This window comes from Hypanus sabinus, chromosome 13 (genome assembly GCF_030144855.1).
Source record: "Hypanus sabinus isolate sHypSab1 chromosome 13, sHypSab1.hap1, whole genome shotgun sequence".
Taxonomy (NCBI): domain Eukaryota; kingdom Metazoa; phylum Chordata; class Chondrichthyes; order Myliobatiformes; family Dasyatidae; genus Hypanus; species Hypanus sabinus.
In genome coordinates, this window is record NC_082718.1 from 17,114,003 (window position 1) to 17,137,018 (window position 23,016).

Sequence of the window (23,016 nt, forward strand, 5' to 3'; positions counted from 1 at the left end):
TGTCAGGGGCAGCAAGCAACCAAAACATGGCACCACACTAACATCTATAAAACAAACACTTATTAGAGGACTAATAATAATTTTTGTATAAAATTAGTACTTTACTGATTTATTATGGGCACCCATGAAAGAATTCACATAAGATTCTATCATTGTTTCCCTGCAGGAGTATAGTTTTAATGTAATGTGCTTAGTTTACACTCTTGTGAGATAAATCTATAGTTTAATTTACACATCAGAAGGTTGAAGGGCCATGCTATCCCAGATCAAAAGCCTCGATCAGTCACAGTAGCCCTGCCAAGTCTAAAGTAATACTTAAGATGTTAATAATTCTTTTAAAAACATTTATTATATATTGAAAAACAGGTTTGCATTTGCTTTAAACAATGGTAGTCAAAGCAAAGCTGTGGTTAATGAACACTGACATTAAGAGTCACAGCAGCTGGCTGTAACCTGAACCTTTATCTATTAACCAGTACACGCAGGTAAATGTTTTAAACGGGCATGGACAGGGTTCAATTGAAGGTTAAATTTTGTGGTTAAAGGAAGTTTCTAATGAAGCAATACTGCATTTCAACTCTTATAAAAGTAAATGCTTCAGTGAATCCAGCAGTGAGTTTGTCAGGGGAGAACAATGAACCATAGAACATTGAGCTGCTGTTAAAACGAATGGAAACAAATAAGAAATACAGTAACTGAAACTGTCCTGACGAAACATCAACAGTGCTGCCTGGCCTGCTGTGTTCCACCAGCATTTTGTGTGTGTTGTTAACTGAAACTTTTAATGGTTTTGAAGATTAAACAATGGTGAGTTGTGTCTATTTTTATAGAGATTTTAAGGCTCTGGCTAAAGTGCAAAAGATGGTAATATAATTGAAAATAGAAGCATAAAATTTTGGAAAACTTAGCAAGCCATGCAACATCCGTGGAGTAAGAAACAATTATACTTTCAGGTCAACTATCCTACTTTAAGAGATTAACAAAATAATTAAAATTAAGATTTAACATGTATGTATTATGATAAATAAATGTTAAAGAACAGAATATGCACACTTTAAAAGAGCATGGACTTGATGGAAATTTGATTCAGAACTAACATTCAAAAAAGGATTCAATTCTGTTTAGGATAATCTAATTTTTCAGGAGGAGCTGATCAACAATTATATAGGTGCAGAACTAGGGTGGATGTGGGATTCTGCTGTTCCCAGAGGCAGGTAAACCTGTCAGTTCATGCAATACAAAATATGAATATACTGATTTCATTCAAGCTGTGTGGACCAGAAACCATATAAAGGAGGTAGGTAACAGATAAATCAGACTAATTTCCTTGCATAGAGGAGTTTATAGAGAACCTTTAAAATTTCTTGCAGATAATTGGCTTCGACTATTAATTAATCTATTCTGCTTTTCACAGTGGCTCTGAGCATGTCAGACGTAATTATATGCTGGACAGAAAGCACATGAATATGGATAATTGGACAGGCATGGATTGTACAACTCATCGTTTTTCTATGTTAGCATCTTTGCTAATTTCTAATATCTAAGCCAATCAGACCAAGTATGATTTACATTAAATAATCAGTATGTTCTCTCTTGGTCTCTTTAATTCTGTGTTTCCAAGTGAAATATTTCTGAGGAGCAATCAAAATGCCATTCAATTTTCAGATATATATAGAGTTCTGAAAGACCACAAAAGAGAAATGGCCAATGATCCTTCTGCTTTTCTATTACTGAACAATATATCCACTTTCAAATGTTTTAATATAAAAGATGCATTTGCAACATCAGAATCAGAATCAGGTTTATTATCACCAGCATATGATAAAATTTATTCATAATTGAGCATTTCTCCTCCAAAATCATTTGGATCAGCTGGCGTTTAGGAATTCCTCTCATTTGTCTTTTTGTATCTCCAATTGGAAACAGAACTTCAGCATGACAACAGCCTGTTACCTAAATTATACAGAACATATAGAAATTACATGTCTAACTCAATCAAGTAGCATTATTATTCTCTGCATAAACAATGACCTTTTTTTGGAAAATCAAGTGTTTAGTAATGAGAAGTAACCCATGTGCCATCTTGTAGCAAATATCTGGAAGATGCTTTGGAAAATCTGCCATCTCCATAGTCTGAAAGGGATTTTTTTTGAAGAATGATCAAGTGCAAAGGTTATAAAATTCTTGCCAGAAATACTTGTTGGTATTGCTACTCTAGTGACTACTTGCCCAAGAGCCTAATTTCTCATTAAAGGAGGTCTCTGCAAATTATAGTTATCAAAGAGATTAGCTGAGATGGGATAGGATAGACTTTAGGTTCAAGGAAAGGATGAAAAAATTAATAAAGACAGAAAGCAAACGAGAGTTAAAACCTTAAAAATTCATAGACTGATTCTTCAAGAATCAAATGCATGAATACCACACAGTTCGTACTATATTGTCAATGGTCTCTTTCTGTGACTGACATAATAGCTCAAAGTGCACAATCCCAATTCTCTGTTGCTTACAATGATATTTGAAGAATCATTCAGTGTTCAAGTCTTTCTTCTAACATTGTGATCTTTGTATTACCAACTAACATCTTCAATAAAATTGGACATGTTAATTAAACATGAACTTACTACTTTATCTATTGCTTTCAATGGACAATCTGACCAACACTCAACTTTGTCTGCTCCACATCCTGTTTCCTGAATTTGAAAATGAACCCAGAATTTACCTCCCATTACCACCCGAAGAAGAAACTAATACCAGCGAAGTTAAAACTAATAAAGTGGATTTGATAGACTATCCATGTTGTTAATTAGTGATTTTCCAAACAATAAATAAAAACACACAAGGTTATGTCAGTTCTACCCTTCACCCACAAAATTAATTGGTATATAGAATTAACGTTAGTAGTTTTTTAACTTAGACTTGATTATTCTAATGGTTTGCTGGGCAGTATGCATAAATAATCAAAACTCTTCAGCCTCTTGAATAACTGGTAAAAACATTTCTATGTGGCCATCATCACCTGTTTAGACTATGCTGTCAATTGCAGTTTTGAATTCTGGTGTTCGTTTTCATAGCCACTTGTACCATTGCTCCTTCCTCTATCTCGCTAAATTTCTCAAATTCCACAATCCTCTAAAGATATGATGGTGACTAGTTCATGTTTGATTTTACAGTACCTCTTTTATTGTGTACATAATCTTGTTAAGTGCAAATATCCTTTTTTTATTTTCATCGTTGAAGATTTTCAATGCTAATTCGACTGATGCTTGCATCATAGGTTTATCAAGACTGCAGAAGCTGGACAATCTGCACAAGGAACAGTATCCACTAGCAACATAAATACAATTGATTAGAAAGTAGAAAAGGAAGCTGGAAAAATACTTTCAAGTATATCCAGAAAAGAAGCTTCAGATAACAAATGGAAGTTGTTTATGTCACATTTATATTGATGTATCAGATCAGTGTGGATACTTGTGCAGAATTTGAAGTATTTACTCTGCCATCACTATTGAGTAAAATTGAACTGTTCAATACTCTCTGTAGGAGCCATACACCTGTTCTCTATCTGCATTGTATTCTGTGTTGTGTTTATTATGTAAACTATGGTAACTAGTAGCAAGTGGGGCAATAGTAAAAGTGGAAGGAATAAGTTATATCTTCATGCTTTGTTCATTGCAGTTTGTAGTAGCTGGGGGACGATGGATGCCATATCTTTTGCTGACCGCTCAGTAACACTTAATTATGTTTAGCTTACACTCAGGTACTTTTAAATTTCATCACTTTGAGTTTATACGTTTGCTAAAAGGATCATCATATGCATAACCTTGACTTTTGGAGCAATCATTACTGAAGTGAGGGCTCGTCATGCAAGTATAACAAATCCATAGGGTTGCCGGCAGTGGCAATTATTTTGATTCTGGTTTTGGTTTAGATTGTCCACTATATTCTGTCAGCCAAAGTTTTTGATAGTTATACCAAATGACCATCAGCATTTAGATGTGTCTGTGAAATTAGAAGCATTGCAGCTTGGAGCAGCTTGTGGCAAGTAAAGACCTTTTGTTGGTTCATGCTTTGTTTGGAACATAGTTTTGAATGGCCAATGCTACTTGTCCAAATGGGGACTGAAAACTGTACAGTCGTGTTTGCAGAGTCATTTGACCTTTGGTTCTGTTGAAATGCTGAATTGAATTTGCCGCTGTTTTGTCAGGTTTGTGCACTTGGAAAACAACATGAATCAAACTGGAAGCAGTGACCTTGAAGTCAAGGCTAAGAGAGAAATTAAACAAACATACAATTTTGAAGGTCAGGTTACTAGAGGAAATGAAAATATTTATAAAGCCACAGAACAGGTGCTGTGACAATGTATAAAGCTGAAGAAACACATTGGAAGCACAGGTGGAACAGCTTCAGAGAAACCAGGAACAGATGGGAGAGCAACCTCAGAGAAAGATGGAGCAACTTAAGTTGCCAGAAGAAATTGTAGCCAAGATGGCCAAAATTAAGATGCTAAGGGATTCAAGAGCCATGGGTGCTAAACATGCTCCAGCAGAGCAGTTGTATGATGAGAGCTCCTATGTTGACATGGAACAGAGAAAAACCAGCAAACTCAATATAAATGTGGAAATATTTGAGCCATGTGATTGAACTCCAAGAGAAAGTTCAGGGTGATCACCCTCAGCCTGCACCAAGGAGGCCCTCTGAATCTATGCCATATCCAATAGCTCAAGATCCTTCCGAGAACATTGACTTACAGTATAATGACACCCATGTTTCAGATGACAGAAGTCTAAATGTGCTAGAGGCTATAAGGAAGTGAAAGGAAATAGCAAGCTTAGTGATGCAACAACAATGGTTTGAAAGAAAAATTCAAATCTTCAATGGCAATCCATTCATTTTTGAGTGCTTTCAAGAACCCAAGCTTTACTGCAGGAACGCTTTGGTGATGAGCACAAAATTGCTGTGGCCTACCTGGAAAAGGCTCTTTCTTGGCCACATATCAAATCAGAAGACGTGAAAGCTCCTCAAGATTATTATTCTTAGAAGCTGTTGCAATGCCATGGAAAACATGCAGGACATGCGCGAGTTGGACATTCCTGCTAATTTGAGGATTGTTGTGAATAAATTGCCCGATAAACTTAGGAAGAAATGGAGATCAGTAGTGTATAAATTGCAGGAAAGGCAAACCATAGGGTTACTTTCACTGACAGTGCTGATTTTGAAAGACAAGTAAAGATTGCTACATACCTAGTGCTTGGGAAAAAGTACAATGCTACATCGCTGGCAGTTATGAAAGGTGTGAACAAAACTGGATCACAAATTCATTCTCATGCTAAAGGAAGCAGCTTTGTCACTACTATAGCTACTGTGGAAAGTGAGGCTACAACTAAGCCCGGAACTGATGAAAAGGTGGCAGGTTCCAAACAAACTGTGAATGAAGCAAACACAGCAATGAGTACTGTGTTGGTATCTAATGCCTCGATGGGGGCTGGTCTTTGTGATTGTAAACAACCTATAATTCCATTTCAGGTGAAGTCTAAGAATAGTAACAAGACAGTCGGTACTTAAGCTTTCCTAGATCAAGGAAGTATAGCACAGTGAGACTCATGAACAAGTTCAAGCTGACAGAAAAAGGAACATGTATTCTCTTAAGCATGATGAGTCATGAGAAGGCTGGGAATAGCTACGCTGTTTCAGGATTGGAAATGGCTGGCTTAGATAGTGAAAATTATTGTGAACTGCCTAACATCTATTCGGAGGAATGTATGGCTGTCTTCAAAGGGAATGTTGCTCATCAGGGAGATCTTCAGAAATGGTCTCACCTGAAGCTGACTCATTTGCCAAATATTGAGTCAAAAATTGAGCTACTGATGGGGGTAAATGTTTCTAAAGCATTGGAGCCATTGCATGTGACTTGCAGTGTTAATGATGGACCCTATGCAATCAGAACAATGCTGGGTTGGACTGTGAATGACCATTGAAAGGAGACCGCAGTGGCGGAAGAGAGTAGGCTTGGCCAGAGCTGGTTTCATACTTGGATCAGCTTTGACAGGAATATTTCACGACGGGTTTTCCTGAATACAGACAAGAGGAACAACCTCACAAAACGCAGAAGGAGCTCACCAAGCCAGGCAGCATCTATGGAAAACCATATAGTCGACATTTTGGGCCAAGCCCCTTCATCAGGTCTGGAGAAAAAGGATGAGGAGTCAGAGTTAGAAGGAATGGGAATGGGAGGAAAAAAACACAAGGTGATAGGTGAGACCGGGAGCGGGTAGGAGTGAAGTAAAAAGCTGGGAAGTTGATTGGTGAAAGGTATACAGGGCTGGAGAAGGTGGAATCTGATAGGAGAGGACAGAAGGCAATGGAAGAAAGAAAGGGAGATGAGAACCACAGGGAGATGATGGGCAGCTAAGGAGATAAGATGAGAGAGGGAAAAGGGGATGTGGAATGGTGAGGAGGCCACATTCAGGTTGGAGGAATAACACTTTATATTCTATCTGGGTAGCTTCCAACCTGATGCCATGAACATCGAATTCTCAAACTTTTAGTCATGCGCCCCCCCCTTAACCATTCCCCAGTCCCATTTCCCTCTCTCACCTTATCTAAGCCCATCAGCTCCCTTTGGTGCTCCTCCCCCTTTTCTTTCTTCCATGGCCTTCTGTCCTGTCAGATTTCCCCCTTTTCCAGCCCTGTATCTCTCTCACCAATCAACTTCCCAGCTCTTTACTTCACTCCTCCTCCCTCCTGGTTTCACCTAGTGTTTCTTCCCCCCACCCCCACTTCTAACTGACTCCTCATCATTTTTCTCCAATCCTGATTAAGGGTCTCGACCTGAAACGTTGACTGTTTACTCTTTTCCATAGATACTGCCTGGCCTGGGGAGTTTCTCCAGCATTCTGTGCATGTCGCTTAGATTTCCAGCATCTGCAGATTCTCTCTTGATTGTGAAGAGGAATGACCTGGTTTGGCAAGAGAAGATCACAATCCAGGATAGACAGCTTACCAAAAGAGGACATTTGTGTAAGTGTTGAGATTTCATGTGTCTTGTAGTTGTAATTATTCTAGTATAATAATTAGGAGCCATGCATCTGTTCTCTATCTGCATTGTATTCAGTGTCACACGTTTATTATGGTAACTAGTCACAAGTGGAGGCGTGGTAAAAGCGAAGGGAATAAGTTACATTTTTATGTTTTGTTCATTGCAGTTGTAGTAGCTGGGAGCTGACCACTTAAGTACACTTAGCTTACACTGGGGTACACTTAAGTTTCATCACATCAAGCTTGTATATTTGCTAATTGGTAATAAAGGATCAAATACATCTCCTCAACTTTTGGACCAATCATTACTGAAGTGAGGGAAGATTGTGCATGTATAACAAATCCATAGGGTCACCAGCAGCGGCAATTGTTTTGGTTTTGATTTCACCGCTACATTCCAATTTTTATCTCCACAAACTGGTGCTTATGTAATTTTTTTTGGATGTGGGTAACACCGGCAAGGCCAGAATGTATTGTATGTGCCTACTTGTCCTTGACAAAGTCAATCAGAACTACTTTCTTAAAATACTGCAGTTCTTTAACTAAACACACAATGTTACTGAGTAGGGAAGTCCAGTGTTCAGGTTTAGTGACAATGAAGGTACAGTGATATTCTTCCAAGTAAGGATGTTGTGTGACTTGCTCAGGAATATTCAGTTGGTGGTTTGTAATGCACCCACTGCCTTGTCCTTGATGAGCCAAAGTAAGAACTTCCTGTACAAGGTACATAGGACTACAAAAAATGAGCCAGTGGAGGGAATGAATGGTGGTAGAGTAGGCGGTTTCATTATGGATGGTCTTAAGCTTCTTGTGTAGTTGGTATTGGATCATGCTCTTGACTTTTGCATTGCATATGGTTGAAAGACTATAGTGTGTCAGAAGATGACTTACTCACCATAGGACACGTTGCTTATGATCTCATTTCGTGACTGTTTCTATTAGAGCTTCTGGTGAATGTTTATTCCAGGATTATCATAACAGGTAATTTGATTATGATAATAGCAATGACTATCTCTTGTTGGAAATGGGTTTTGCCTTGCACTTTTAATGAACAAATGCTATTTGCCGGTTATCAAACATGCCTGAAAGTTGTCTGGCCTGTGAAATTGTGGGTGAAACTGAAACATCTGTAAACATCACACATCCCTACTAAAGTGCATTTCTTTTGATTTTCTCTGAGGTCAAGCAATCCCGATGAAACCTAAACTGGGCATTGGTGAACAGGTTATTGAAAAATATAGGCTGCAGTATGGTGCTGTTGAAAACATTTTTCATATCTCTGCTAGTCAGTCATTGGCTAAATTGACCAACACCAGATCAAACAGATGAATTCGTGCAGCTGAACAGCTGGAGAAGATATTCCCTCCGAAGAGGTGAAAAACACCATTAACTGGGAGATAAGCCCGAACATGAGAAACTTAGCAACTGAAAGCACCTGGAGCAATATTGCAACTGATCCTGCATTTCTCTTCTTTAGTCCCAGCCATAATATCCCTTGACTCTTTCACTGTCAAAAATATCTATCATGCTCAGCCTTCTGTATATTCATTAGCTAAGTATTCACAGAATGGTAAACAGATATGTGGAATGCTATGTGTTGTAGAAATTAATTCTAGTAATGCCTTAGAATTTCCGGCTTTCCCTATACAACAATGAATGGCTTGTATCACAGCAAGGCTATTTCTAAAATGTACTTCATACAGCCCTTAATAATGAGAAATTCTGCAGATGCTGGAAATCCAAAGTAACACCTACAAAATGCTGGAGGAACTTAGCAGGCCAGACAGCAGCCAGCAGGTGAATAAGCAGTCAATGTTTTGGCCCGAGACACTTCTTTTGGCCTCGGTCCAAAATGTCAATTGTTTATTCATTTCCACGGATGCTGCCTGATCTGCTGAGTTCCTCCAGCATTTAGTGTGTGTACATCTCTGTTCCTCATCCACTTTTTTGATGGGCTTTAGCAGATTACACAAAAGTGGCTCAGGTACTTTAACCTTGAACCCAAATTCAAAAACAACCTCTGCCTGGAGTATATGAAGCATGAGTTTTAATACCATTCAGTTTAATTGACTTCCTTTATGCATTAATATACATTTATGTTTTGTCAGGAATCATCTATATAAAAATTCAGAATCAGTTGTAACATCACCAGCGTATGTCATGAAATTTATTAACTTTATGGCAGTAGTACTATGAAATACATGATAAATAAATATAGAGAACAAAAACTGAATTACATTAAATGTGTTTGTGTGTATGTGTTGAGTGAACTCGGCCTTTTCTCCTTGGAGCGACGGAGGATGAGAGGTGACCTGATAGAGGTGTACAAGATAATGAGAGGCACTGATCATGTAGATAGTCAGAGGCTTTTTCCCAGGGCTGAAATGGCTAGCACAAGAGGGCATGGTTTTAAGGTGTTTGGAAGCAGGAAAAAAGGAGATGTCCTGGATAAGTTTTTTATAGAGACAATGGTGAGTGCGTGGAATGGGCTGCTGGTGGCGGTGGTGGAGGCGGAAACGATAGGGTCTTTTAAGAGACTCCTGGATGGATACCTGGAGCTCAGAAAAATAGAGGGCTATGGATAATCCTAGGAAGTTCTAAGGTGAGGACATGTTCAGCACAGCTTTGTGGGCCGAAGGCCCTGTATTGTGCTGTAGGTTTTCTATGTTTCTAAAACAAGCAGTGCAAAAAAACCAAATAAAACAGTAGTGAGGTAGTGTTCATGGGTTCAATGTCCATTTCGAAATCAGATGGCAGAGGAGAAGAAGCTTTTCATGAATCGCTGAGTGTGTGCCTTCAGGTTTCTGTATCTCCTACCTGATGGCTAACAGTGTGAAGAGGGCATGCCCTGAATGGTGGGGATCCATAATGATTGACACCGTCTTCCAATCACACCACTCCTGAAGTTGTCTTTGATACTATGGAGGCTGGTACCCATAATAGAGCTGACTTATTTTACAAAGTTTCTGCAACTTACTTTGATCTGGTGACATGGCACCCTCTCCCATACCAAGATGGTGACACAGCCAGTCAGAATGCTCTCCACAGTACGTTTGTAGAAGTTTTCTAGTGTTTTAGTTGACAAACCAAATCTCCTCAAACTCCTAATGAAATATTGCCACTGTATCAATATGTTGCGTCCACGTTAGGTCCACACAGATATACTCACACCCAGGAACTTGAAATTGTTCACTGTCTCCACTCCTGATCCTTCTTTGAGGATTCATTTGTGTTCCCTCCTTTTACTCTTCCTGACGTCCACAATCAGCTCTTGGTCTTGCTGATGGTAAGTGCAAGATTGTAGCTGCAACACCACTCAACTAAAGGGTCCTGAATGCCCTTTCATCACCATCTGAACTTCTGCCAACAATGGTTGTATCATCAGCAAATTTACAGATAGCATTTGAGCTATGCCACATAGTCATGGGAGTCAAGAGTGGTGCAGTGGGCTAAGCACACATCCCTTTGGTGTGCCAGTGCCGATTGTCAGTGAAGTGGAGATGCTATTTCCAATCCGCACAGATTGTGATCTTTTGGTTAGGGAGTTGAGGCTATAGTTGCAGACAGAGGTACAGAGGCCTAGGTTCTGTAGCTTTTCAATCAGGACGGTAGGAATGATTGTATTAAATGCTGAGTTATAGTCAGTAAGCAGCATCTGGACGTAGGTAGTTGTATTGTCCAAGGCTGCATGGAGAGCCATTGAGATCATGTCTGCTGTTGACCTATTGTGGCAACAGGCAAATTGCAGTGGGTCCAGAAAAGTGACGGTTCTTTCCCTGAGACTGTACTCCCTGAATAAACAATCAGCAGTATGTCTGTTAAATAAGTCCTTTTCAAAAGTTCTGCTGTTTTTCCATTACTACCTGCTGCTAATGACTGAAATCATAGGCAGGTAATCTGCTCTTAAAAGATTACGAGTCACTTTTCAAGAACTGTTGCTTCCTTTTTGACTCACTTAAAATAACCTGAAGTCTGTTTACTACATTGCAAAAGTCTATGCTTTGTTTCACATTTTCGAGTAAAGTACTGTGATGATATTTCTATGAATAAAGATAGGAAGTAGACCTGGCTGTCTCAATCTATTAACATGATCAGAAAATACTAATGTACAACCTTCAGCTCATGATAATTTTATCAAATGTTTAGCCAATGACTTAAGCCAGCTTTAAGACTTCAGAAACAAATGACAAAGATTGCTCCCTGATACACTCAGTATGCACAATTGAAAATACCTCTGGTACGAAGGAGCTGCCTGTATTGTACCACTTTGTTTATTGGAAGTACTACCTCCAACAGCATGAAATACAAATATAGAGGAAGAAAAATGGACAGTGCTTTAGATACAGCAATAAAAATGTCTTAAATTACTTGGGGACTTGCCTTTCTTCTGCAGCAGAATAAATTGTTCAGGTCCATCCTTTCATACTTACTGTACTTCAACTAACAGGTGAAAGCACAAGAACTTTTTTCAATGCCAAGAACTGGCACTTTGCTCTTGCATGCTCCTAATAGTCCATTTACCCAGGGAGTAGCTAAACAGAGAAAAGCCTTGTGCTCCAAAAATTAAATTGAGGTAAGAGATCTCATTTGGAATAGTAGAGCTAATGGGACACATACAATGGTGTAAAATTCATATTGCAACATTGTTCTAATTCTCCTGAAAAAGAATGCACAATTTGCAACTGTCCATATCTTTTCATTCTCCATACTTGGGCATCATTGCCTAAATTGATATTTATTGCATTTCTATTATCCCAGGCTTCTGATACAATTCATAGAATGTAAGACCAAAAGGAGCAGAATTAAGCCATTTGGCTCATTGAGTCTATTCCACCATTTGATCATGACTGATCCATTTCCCTCTCAAGCCCATTCTCCTGCTTTCTCTCTGTAACCTTTCAGGCCCTGACTTATCAAGAATCTATCAACCTCTGCCTTAAATCCACCCAATGGTCTTTACAGCTGCCTGTGGCAATGAATTCCACAGCTTTACCACCCTGTTGCTAAAGAAATTCCTCCTCATCTCTGCTCTATATTGACATCCCTCTATCCTGAGGCTGTGCCCTCTGGCCTTAGACTCCCCCACTGTAGGAAATATCTTTTCCACATCCACTTTTCAACATTCGATAGTTTCAATGGGATCTCCCCTCATTCAAAAGTCCAATGAGTACAGGCCCAGAGTCCTCATATGATAAGCCTTTCATTCGCAGAATCATTTTCATGAACATCCTTTGAATCCTCTCCAATGACAGTACATCCTTTCTTAGACAAGGGGCCTAAAACTGTTCATAATACTCTGTGTGGTCTCACCAGTGCCTTTTAAGCCTAAGCATTACTTATCCTTGCTTTTATATTCTAGTCCTCTTGAAACAAATGCTAACATCGCTCTTACCTTCCGCACCACAGACTCAACCTGCAAGTTAACCTTCAGGGAATCCTGCATGAGGACTCCAAAGTCCCTTTGCACCTTGAATTTTTGAATTTCTTCCCCTTTTAGAAAATTCACTATGCTTTTGTCTACCAAAGCACATGATCATACACTTCCCGACACTGTATTCCATTTTCCATTTCTTTGTCTATTCTCCTAATCTGTCTATGTCCTCCCGTAGCCTTTCTGCTTCCTCAACACAACCTGGCCCCACCTACCTTCATATCATCCAGAAACTTGGCCATAAAACCATAAAGTCCTTCATCCAAATCATTGATATACAATGTAAAAAGAAGCAGAACCAACAACAAACCCTGCGGAACACCACAAGACACTGGCAGCCAATCAGAAAGGTTCCCTTTATTTCCACTCTTTACCTCTTATCAATCAGCCAATGCTCTATTGATGCTACTATCTTTCCTGTAATATCATGGGCTTTTATCTTGCTAAGCAGCCTCATGTGCAGCACCTTATCAAAGACCTTTTGAAAATCCAAGTACACAACCTCCACCAATTCCCCTTTGTCTTTCCTGCTTGTTATTTCCTCGAAAAATTCCAATAGATTTGCCAGGCAAGAATTTCCTCAAGAAAACCATGCTGAATTTGGCTTATTTTACCATGTGCCTCCAAGTACCCCGAAACTTCATCCTTAACAATTGACTCCAACACCTTCCCAACCACTGACGTCAGGCTAACTGGCCTATAATTTCCTTTCTTCTACCTCCCTCCCTTCGTGAAGAGTGACATTTGCAATTGTTCAGTCCTCCAGAACCATGCCAGAATCTAATGATTCTTGAAAGATCAGTACTAATGCCTCACAATCTCCTCAGTCACCTTTTCAACACCCAATGGTCCACGTGATTTATCTACATTCAGACCTTTCAGCTTCCAAGCACCTTTTCCTCAGTAATAGCAATTGCACTCACTTCTGCCCCAATACTCTTGAACTTCCGGCACACTGCTCATGTCTTCCACAGTGAAAACTGACACAAAATACTTATTCAGTTTGTCTGCCATTTCCCTGTCCCCCATTACTATCTCTCCAGTATCCTTTTCCTCTCTTTTACTGTTTATATATCTGAAAAATCTTTTTGTATCCTTTTTGATATTATTGGCTAGCTTACTTTCCTATTTCATTGTTTCCCTCCTTCTGGCAGTTTTAGTTGTCTTCTGTTGGTTTTTAAAAGCTTCCCAATCCTTCAATTTCCCATCAAATTTTACTGTTTTAGATGTACTCTCTTTTGCTTTTATGTTGGCTTTGACTTCCTTTGTCAGCCACAGCTGTCTAATCCTGCCTTTAAAATTCTTCTTTGGGTATATCAATCCTGCACCTTCCAAATTGTTCCCAGAAACTCTAGTCATTCAAAGTATGCAGGTACAATTCAACTCGGATATTTGCTTTCTCCAGATGCCAAGAAATACAGAAAAACTATGAGGGTCATTGAAAGATGTCAACCACCACCCCACCCACACAAAAAGGAAAAAGAAATAAAACTCTCAAACGCTAACCACCCCCAAACCCTCCCTCACACAAAGACCAACAGATCACCCACCCAGAAGACAGCAGCCAGAATATCAAAGATCCCAAATCTACAACCCCCCCCCCACCCTCACGAAAAAGAACAGCCCCAACAGTACCAAACTCCAAATCCCTTCTCCCACACAAAAACCAACAGATCATCCACACAGGAAAAACCAACAAGAGCATCAGACCCTAAATCCTCAAGCCCTCCAATCACAAAGTCCAACATATTGACCACCCAGAACCCCAACCTGCTGTTTGGCAACAAGAAAGAAAAGAGAGAAAACTGAAGGAGAACAATAAACACTACAGTCCAAAAATCACATAAATCTTAGAATTTCAAAAACATCTTTCTGTCAGAACCAAGGATAGTGGATGCTCAAACTCAGTCCTTCGACGAAGAGCAATGCCACGCTGCTGACCAGTGGCCTTCTGGCTGCCAACTGCTATCGACCTATAGCCTCTGTGGAGAGTGACTGCTGGCCTCCTCCTCCTCATTCACTTTGATGCTTCAAACTTCCTCGACACTCTGAAATGGAGTTGATCATGTCCCCACGCCCCATCTCTGGTCTTCTGCACGAGGTAGCCTGTGCCTGCAGTTCTCTCCGGGTACAGCAGAGCGCCAGATCTCTCGATCGATCTCCAAGCTGCATGTTACAGGCTCCAACAGTCTCCAAAACACAATCAAGACAAAAAGAACAAGCAAATGGTGTAGAAAATGTGAAATAACTGAAGAGAGAGATTGGCTATCTGGAAAATGGTGCTCTGTTCGCTGTCGCCATCTTGACTGAGTGGTTGTCCCTTCTAGTGGTCATCCAATCAACTTTAGTAAGCTCCCCTCTCATGCCTCTGTAATTCACATTGTAAAACTGATACATTTCACTTTAGCTTCTTCCTTCCAAATTACAGGGTGAATTCTATTATATTATGATCCATGTCTCCTAAGAGTTCCTCTACCTTAAGCTCCCTAATCAAACCCAGTTCACAACACCCAATCCAAAAAAGCTGATCCCCTTGTGGGCTCAACCACAAGCTGCTCTAAAAAGCCACCTCATCAGCATTCTACAAATTCCCTCTCTTCGGATCTAAAATCAGCACCAATCTGATTTTCCCAATCTACCTGCATATTGAAAGCCCCCATGACTTTCTTAACATTGCTCTTTTGACATGCATTTTCTGTCTCCCATCATAATTCTATCCTGGCTACTGTCATCAAGGTCTTTTTTACCCTTGCAGTTCCTTAACTCTACCTACAACAATTCTATATTTTTCACTCCTTTGTCACCTCTTTCTAAGGACTTGATTTCATTTTTTACTAACAGAGTCACCTCACCCCCAATGCCTAACTGCCTGTCCCTTCAGTACAATGTGTATCTTTGAATATTAAACTCCCAACTATAATCTTCTTTCAGGCTCGACTCAGTGATGCCCACGACATCAAACCTGCCAATCTCTAACTGCATTACATGATTATCTACCTTATTCCGTACACTCCATGCATTCAAATATAAAACCTTCAGTCCTGTACTTGTCACTCTTTTCAATTTTGTCTCCATTACACTGCAACTCATCCCACTGACTGCAAATTTCCTCTACCATCTGCCTGTCCTTCCTCATAGGCTCACTACTTACTACATCTGCTTGTATATCAACTGCCCCATCCTCAGCCCTATCACTTAGTTTCCATCCCCCTGCCAAATAGTTTCCTCCCTAACAGTTCTAACAAACCTGTCTATCCCCTTAGGTTCAGGTGTAACCCGTCCCTTTTGCACACATCATATGAAGGTAGAAGAGATCCCAATGATCTAGAAATCTGAAACCTTACCCCTACACCAGTTCCTCAGCCACACGTTCATCTGCCAAATCATTCTATTTTTACTCTCATGGACACTTGGCACAGGCAGCAATCTCGAGTTTACCACCCTGGAGGTCCTGCTTTTCAGCTTTCTACCTAGCTCCCTAAAATCTCTCTTCAGGACTTTTCCTACCTATGTCATTAGTGCCAATATGGACCAAGACTTATGGCTGTTCACCCTCCCCTTTTAGAATGCTATGGACCCAATCTGAGATGTCCCTGACCCTGACATTTGATAAGCAACGTACCATCTGGGTGCCTCTGTTGAGTCCACACAATCTCATGCCTACTCCTCCAACTATGGAATCTCCTATCACTACTACTACAAAGCCCTCTTTTCACCCCTTCCCTTCTGAGACACAGCACCAGACTCAATGCCAGAGACCTGGTCACTGCTGCTTCCCCTGGTAAATCAGCCTCCCAACATCATACTTATTATTGAGGGGGGCAGCCACAGGGGTACACTGCACATGTTGCCCATTTCCTACCCCTCTCCTGACAATCACCTGGGTACTGTACCTGCTTCCTGCAATTTAGGGGCAATTACCTCCCTGTAGCTCCTATCTATCACATCCCCAGTTTCACATACGATCCAAAGGTCATCGAGCTGCAGCTCCAGTTCTTTAACAGGTTCTCTGAGGAGCTGCAGCTCAGTGCAACAGCTTAAATGTTAAATCCAATTGCTTAATCAATCACTCCCAAAGACAGACTACATTCAGATCATAAATCAAATTACTGTTGATATGTTGCAACACCTCAAAAACTTCATGGTATAATTATAGACTTTCTATTAAAAAGTTAATTAACTCTTTTAGAGACCAACATGGGCTTCCCAAATTATTCATCCAATCTTCTAGGTTACTAGTTCAGAAAAAATTATCAACAAATAGGTGCAGTTCTTGGAAAATAATACAATATTTGTCCAAAAAACAATATCACTGCCATTTATTCTTCAATTGAAAAATCTAATCCATGCTCCATTGTATAAGAAAAAAAAACTATTTGCCATTTCTCAAAAACTGAATGTCATAAATGCTGACAAAAGCAACATCAGTTGCTTTTGAATACTACTGCAACAATAGCATAGTGGATAGCACAATACTATTACAGGTCAGGGCATCAGAGTTAGGATTTCAATTCCAGCACCGTCTGTAAGGACTCACCATGACTATGGGTTTCATCTGGGTGCTCTGGTTTCCTCCACAGTCCAAAGACATACAGGTCAGTAGCTTGGTGTTAAATAGGTGGGTTGTTGCAGGGCAGCATGGTTTGTTGGGCTAGAATGTTCTGCACTATATTCCTGAACAAATAAATAAAGATATGAAAATAAATAAATAAATAATATGGAACACCCCTGATAGGCTTGCTTTTGAAAGTTAAGTGCACACACTTCCCTTCTCACGGAGTGATGAAACTTTGTAATTCTTCTTTTCCTAAAGTTAGTTATAGTAGTAGTTAATAGTTTTATTCCTGTGTCACTAAGTTAGCCACTCCCACATGGGAGAAGTTCACACATTGTACAAGCAAGGTTACTAATAAAGTTCAGCTGCATATCCTGCATGCTGGTGTCTTGGCGTGCTCTGCACGATCCTTCAGTATTGAACATAACACGGTGATCATCAATTGGTGCTGCAGAGCAAGTGAGATCCCCAACAAGAAAGAGTATACAGTAAGTCTGTTCTTGTTTACATATATCAATGAAAAATATCCAGAGGCTTATCAGCAAAAACTGCCAATGCTAGTTGCTAATTGTATCCTCTGCATGAGCTGAGAACTGGCCGGGGTTGCTAGCCTTCAGGCAGCACCCAGAAGTGGATATATTGTAATAATCTGTGGGCCACTAGCCTGGGGAAGTGCACAGAGACACAGACACAGCAGAGAAGTCAGTCAGACTCTCAGGGAGAGAAAAGAAGATTTTGTAGTCCAAATAAATAAAATAATAAATAAACAAACAGAAAAATAATACAAATAACTGCAGTACCTACATCTACTTACCTAAAAAAAAGCCCCCCCCCCCCGGAGACATTTAATTTCTTTAAACCAGGGGACTTTGAGAGATTTAGAGTTGCAAGCAATCTCGCTCAAGCTTCAGAAGAGCATCAAGCACACTGATATATTACATGGGTGACAAAGCAGATGACGTTATGAATGGATTAGGACTGGCAGAGGCTCAGAAAAAGGAGTACAAAACAATACAGGATAAATTCAAAGAATACTTCACAGGAAAGCAAAATGTGATATATCACAGGGCAAAGTTCAACTAAAGAAAACAGGAGCTAGATGAAAGTGTATACGACTTCATCACAGTATTTTAAGCCCTGTCAGACACCTGCACATATGGAAACCTGAGAGACGAGCTCATTAGAGACTGGATTTTTATTCAGCTACTATACCCCAGATTGTCAGAGAGGCTTCAGTTGCAGGTAAATCTCACACTAGAGAAAGCTACTACTATGGTCAGGCAGAGCAAGAATGTTTGGCAACAACAGGCAGAACTCAGGCAAGAAAACGATGGTGAGCTAAAGTTAGAAGCTGTTCAAGAAGAAGGGTACAAACAAGGAGCAGTCAGAAAGAGGTGACAGTAGAGTTCTGCTCAAACAAAACGGACAAGCAAAACAAAGAGCAGGTAAAATGTCCAACTGCAGGAGATGCAGCGAGTCTCCATTCCACGGCAAAGAACTCTATCCAGCAAATAAGTGAAATACCACAAATGCAACAGAGCTGGTCATTATAAAAGCCAGCGTCACTCAGAACAGTTCTTCATGAAGTCAAAGAAGACCATGATTCTGATGAGAAGAGAGCTTTCTTTGGAGGTTCAAATAAACAAGGCTGGTGTACTACAGTTCAGTTGAAAAATGAGGCAGTTATATTCAAAATAGATACTGGGGCAGATGTCACATCCTTTCCCCAGAGGTCTGCTCAGAAAACTGGCAAAGAATACAAGTATTACACAAAACACAACAAAGAAAGTGCTCACAGGGCCAGAGAAACACAAGCTCAGTGAGAAAGGAATGTCTACTACCTACAAAAGTAAAACTGACAGTTAAAGAGGATGTCTATGTTGTTCAGAATCTCTTCTCACCACTAGTGGGACGACATGCCATCAAGAAGTTGAACCTCATTGAAAGGTTGGATTTACTAGGAACAGTGTTCGGTGGCAGGAGTACTTGGAGTTGTTTATAGGCCTGGGGGGGGGGGGTGGGGATGTTACTGAAAAAAGAATTCCTTGTCCAATGGAGGCCAGCAATGACACCCTACTCTTTGACCACAGTGAGGCATATACCAGTCCCATTGATAAACAAAGTCAAAGCTGAACTTGAGAGAATGGAGTTGCTTGACATAATAACTAGAAAGAATAGACCTACTGACTGGTGTGTAGGGATTGTTCCTGTTCCCATGCCAGATGGCACTGTGAAGATCTGTGTTGATTTAATAAAATTGAATATGCAATGAGGTGGGAGTTTAATCTGCCCTCTGAGCACATATAGAGTATGCAGGGTGGAGCAAAGTTCTTCACCAAACTAGATTCAAGCTCAGGGGTCTGGTAGATTCATTTAGCTCTCGAGTCACATTAGTTCACAACCTTTATCACACTGTATGGACGCTATGCCTTCAAGAGACTCCCTCCTGGCATCTCATCAGCCTCTGAACTCTTTCAGATGAAGATGAACCAAATTTTGGAGGGACTGGAAGGAGTATTCTGCCACATGGACAATATACACACCTTCGGAGGCTCGAGTGAGGAACAATACAAAAGAGAAGCTGCCTTGGAGAAACTGAAACGGGCAAAAAGAAATGTGAATTTGCAAAAGTTAGAGGTGAAGTTCTTAAGCCACCAACTGTCCTCAGAGGGAGCATCATCAGATTCAGACAAACTGGCAGGAGTTTGGAACGTGGAACAACCTACAAATGTATCAGAGATCTTAAGTTTCCTTGGCATGGTAAATCAGTTGGGAAAGTTCATTCCAGATTTGGTGGAGAAAACAAAGCCATTACGAGACCTCCTCTTTCGGAGAAACATTTGGACTTGTCACGCACTACAGGAGAAGTCATTCTCATCACTTAAAGTAGACCTTGGCGTTCTTCGATCCAAACAAAGCAATCAAGGTCTCAGCAGTTGCCTCTTCCTTTGGCCTAAAGGAAGTGCTCATGCAGTATTGCAGTGGTGTATGGAAACTAGTGCCATATGCATCAAGAGCACTGACTCTTATTAGACAGCGTTACACCCAAATCGAAAAGGAGACATTGGCTCTTGTATGGGTTTGCGAATGCTCGAGTTGTTACTTGATTGGCACTAAATTAAATATGTCCCAACAAATCTTTCACAACAGCAGACACTCTGCCATACAAGTGAGTGGATGGAATCTGACTCCACCCTTATGGGAGATACTAATCTCTACTTAGCTCAGGTACATGAAAGCATACCTGCATCACAGAGTAAACTGGATGAAACTTGCACTGAGTTGAAAAAGGAACAAATCTGCAGCAAGGTCATGCAATACCGCGAGCGTGGATGGTAAGCTGTTCCAAAAGGAGCTCACGAATTCACACTGTACTGGCTTGAAAGAGACACACCCACCATTCTGAATAGCTTGTTGCTAAAGGGCTTCAGACTCATCATTTCTGCTTCTACACATGCCAAAATCATCAGTTAAATCCACCTCGGACACCAAGGTATCGAAAAAAGTCACCTACGAGCAAGGCGATCTGTGTGGTGGCCTGGTCTGAGCTCACAGCTGGGAGATGATGTAAAGCAATGTGAAGCATGCAGAAACTGTACAAAAATCATGCTGAAGCTCTCTGTCCCACAGAACTCCCAGACCTTCCATGGCAATTTGTAGTAACAGGCATTTTCGGGCTGAAAAGAAACAAATATCTTCTCACTGTGGATTACTACTCACAGAATGTTGAGGTGCCCGAGCTGTCCTCCACATCCTCAGCAGCAGTCACACACCACCTGAAAGCTGTATTTGCTCACCATGGAATACCAGAAACACTTGTCTCAGACAACGGACTGCAATTCAGTTGCTCAGAATTCAAAGCTTTTGCTTGGGACAATGAGCTCAAACACCCACCAAACAGTTCACAATACCCACAGGCAAATGGAGAAGCAGAAAGAACAATGCAAACAAGTCTCCTGCTGAAGGCAAAAGATCCATACAAAGCACTGCTGGCCTATTGCTCCAGGCCTCTTGCAAATGGCTACAGTCCATCAGACCTGTCAGTGAGCCAGGGACTGAGAACAAGCCTGCCTGCTCTTCCTTCCCTTCTCCAAACTCACTTACCAGACTTAGGCAAAGTGAGAAATCTTGAGACAACACAACGTGAGAAAACGAAGAGCATGCATGATCTCAGTCACAGAGCAAAATCTTTGTCACCACTCAGGAGTGGTGAAGCTGCTTGGTTTTCAGACCAATCCACCAAAGAATCAATAGACTGACGGCATGCACCACCATCGTTTGTGACCAGAACATCACGAGGCAAAATCAGCAAGAACAGGTCTGTGCTCGTGCACCTGCAAAGGCCATGAAAGGTAGAGAAAGAAATAGACTGGCCTGATCCTCATGACAAGGACCACTTCCCTTAAGTGAATGCATCTGTTCAATAACTTCCATCCACTCAAACACCTCCAGGCACGTATACCAGATTGGGCTGTTTATCTGTCCCACCACGCAGGTACACTCCATACCCTAATAGATTAAGGCGTTACTAAAGAGGCAAAACAATCCTCTCACTTTGCCAGGGTGTTCAGGTACCCTGACCTCCATTAGATTTAGTGTTGTTTTAAAAAGAGTTCTTATGTTGAAAACATTCACAAAAAGAGATTGTTCTTCAAAAAAATTGGTGAAAAAGAGGAAAAAAGAGAGAGAGAGAGAGAGAGAGAGAGAGAGAGAGACCATTAAAAACGAGAAAGAGAGTTATAATGGTGGCAATTTTTTAATGTTTATGTTTGCGTGCTATGGGTAAAGTGAATTGAATCACTAAATTTCAGCAACTATAATTTCAAAACAGTTCTATGGACAAGTACATCCCTAGTTTTTCTTTTTTTTTCAAGAAGCGGGGATGTAGTGGTATTAATTATGTTACTCCTCTGTCACTGGTTAGACACTTCCTCACGGAAGGTATTTCAAACAATATACAAGTAAGGTTATCAATAAAGCTCTGTTGAGTATCCTGTAAGCTGGCATCTTTGTGTGCTCTGCACTATCCCTCAATATTGAACACAACAGTCGTGGAGGCTAGGTCATTACTTATAGTGAATTGAATTGAATTGACTTTATTTCTTACACCCTTCACATACATGAGTAGTAAAAATCTTTATGTTACATCTACTTTTTACATCTAAATGTGTAATGTGCAATTATTGTAATCTATAATAAATAGAACAGTCGATGTAGTATAGAGTACACTCAGCCTGACGGCCTGGTGGAAAAAGCTGTCCTGGAGCCTGTTGGTCATGGCTTTTATGCTGTGGTACCGCTTCCCGGATGGTAGCAGCTGGAATAGATTGACGTTGGGATGGCTTGGGTCCCCAATTATCCTATGGGCCCTTTTTAAACAGGTGAGGATAGAAAAAATAATTTAAAGTTCAAATAATTGGGGTTATGATAAACTGGCTCAGAAGAAAAGTTTAATCCTGTATCGAGTAGCTATGTTTGGAGAGGTCTGGCAGCCTAGTCCTCCTGTTCCTTCATGACCTTGTGCTCTACAGTTAAATACAATTTTTTAAAAATGTGAGGTAATTAATTTTTATTATTGTATTTAAATTTATTTTAATAAGATATATTCAGTTTCTTATTATATTACAATTACTTATTATTGGAAACTTGTTTTACTTTTTGTTAGGCTGATTTGTATAACGTATGTCTCATAGTTGTTCAAACAGATGCATAATTTTAATCCAATCCAGGGAACTGAATCAAAAAGACTTCAGCACATTAGTCATTCTTTTCTACTTTAAATTGATGCTCGTTCAATAGAGCCAAACATATAATCTAGACACAAAGTGTTAATAACAAGGAAAATAAGAGTCTAGATTTAGCAATGCCTAACACCATAATTTATTCTGTTAAGGTACAAGCTACTATATGTTATAATTTAATGTAATTCATAAGTATGTTAAATGGTAATTGCTAATTGTATGAGTTATACAGATTAACAATTAATTACTTAAGT

The 23,016-nt window shown here is 40.1% G+C and overlaps 1 protein-coding gene across 7 annotated transcripts in view; it reads left to right on the forward strand.

Moving 5' to 3' along the window:
• Positions 1-488: 488 nt before the first annotated feature.
• Positions 489-23,016, forward strand: part of slc26a5 (solute carrier family 26 member 5) — a 108,117-nt gene continuing 85,589 nt past the window's right edge. For 2 of the 7 annotated variants that reach the window (XM_059987190.1, XM_059987189.1), the window contains exons 1-3: positions 493-807; positions 1,415-1,513; positions 3,275-7,017. The gene's annotated coding sequence lies outside the window, so the exon portion shown is untranslated. Of the gene's footprint in view, positions 808-1,125; positions 1,298-1,414; positions 1,514-3,274; positions 7,018-23,016 lie in introns of all 7 variants that reach the window. The other 5 variants (XM_059987191.1, XM_059987192.1, XM_059987195.1 and 2 more) reach the window with 5 other exon arrangements.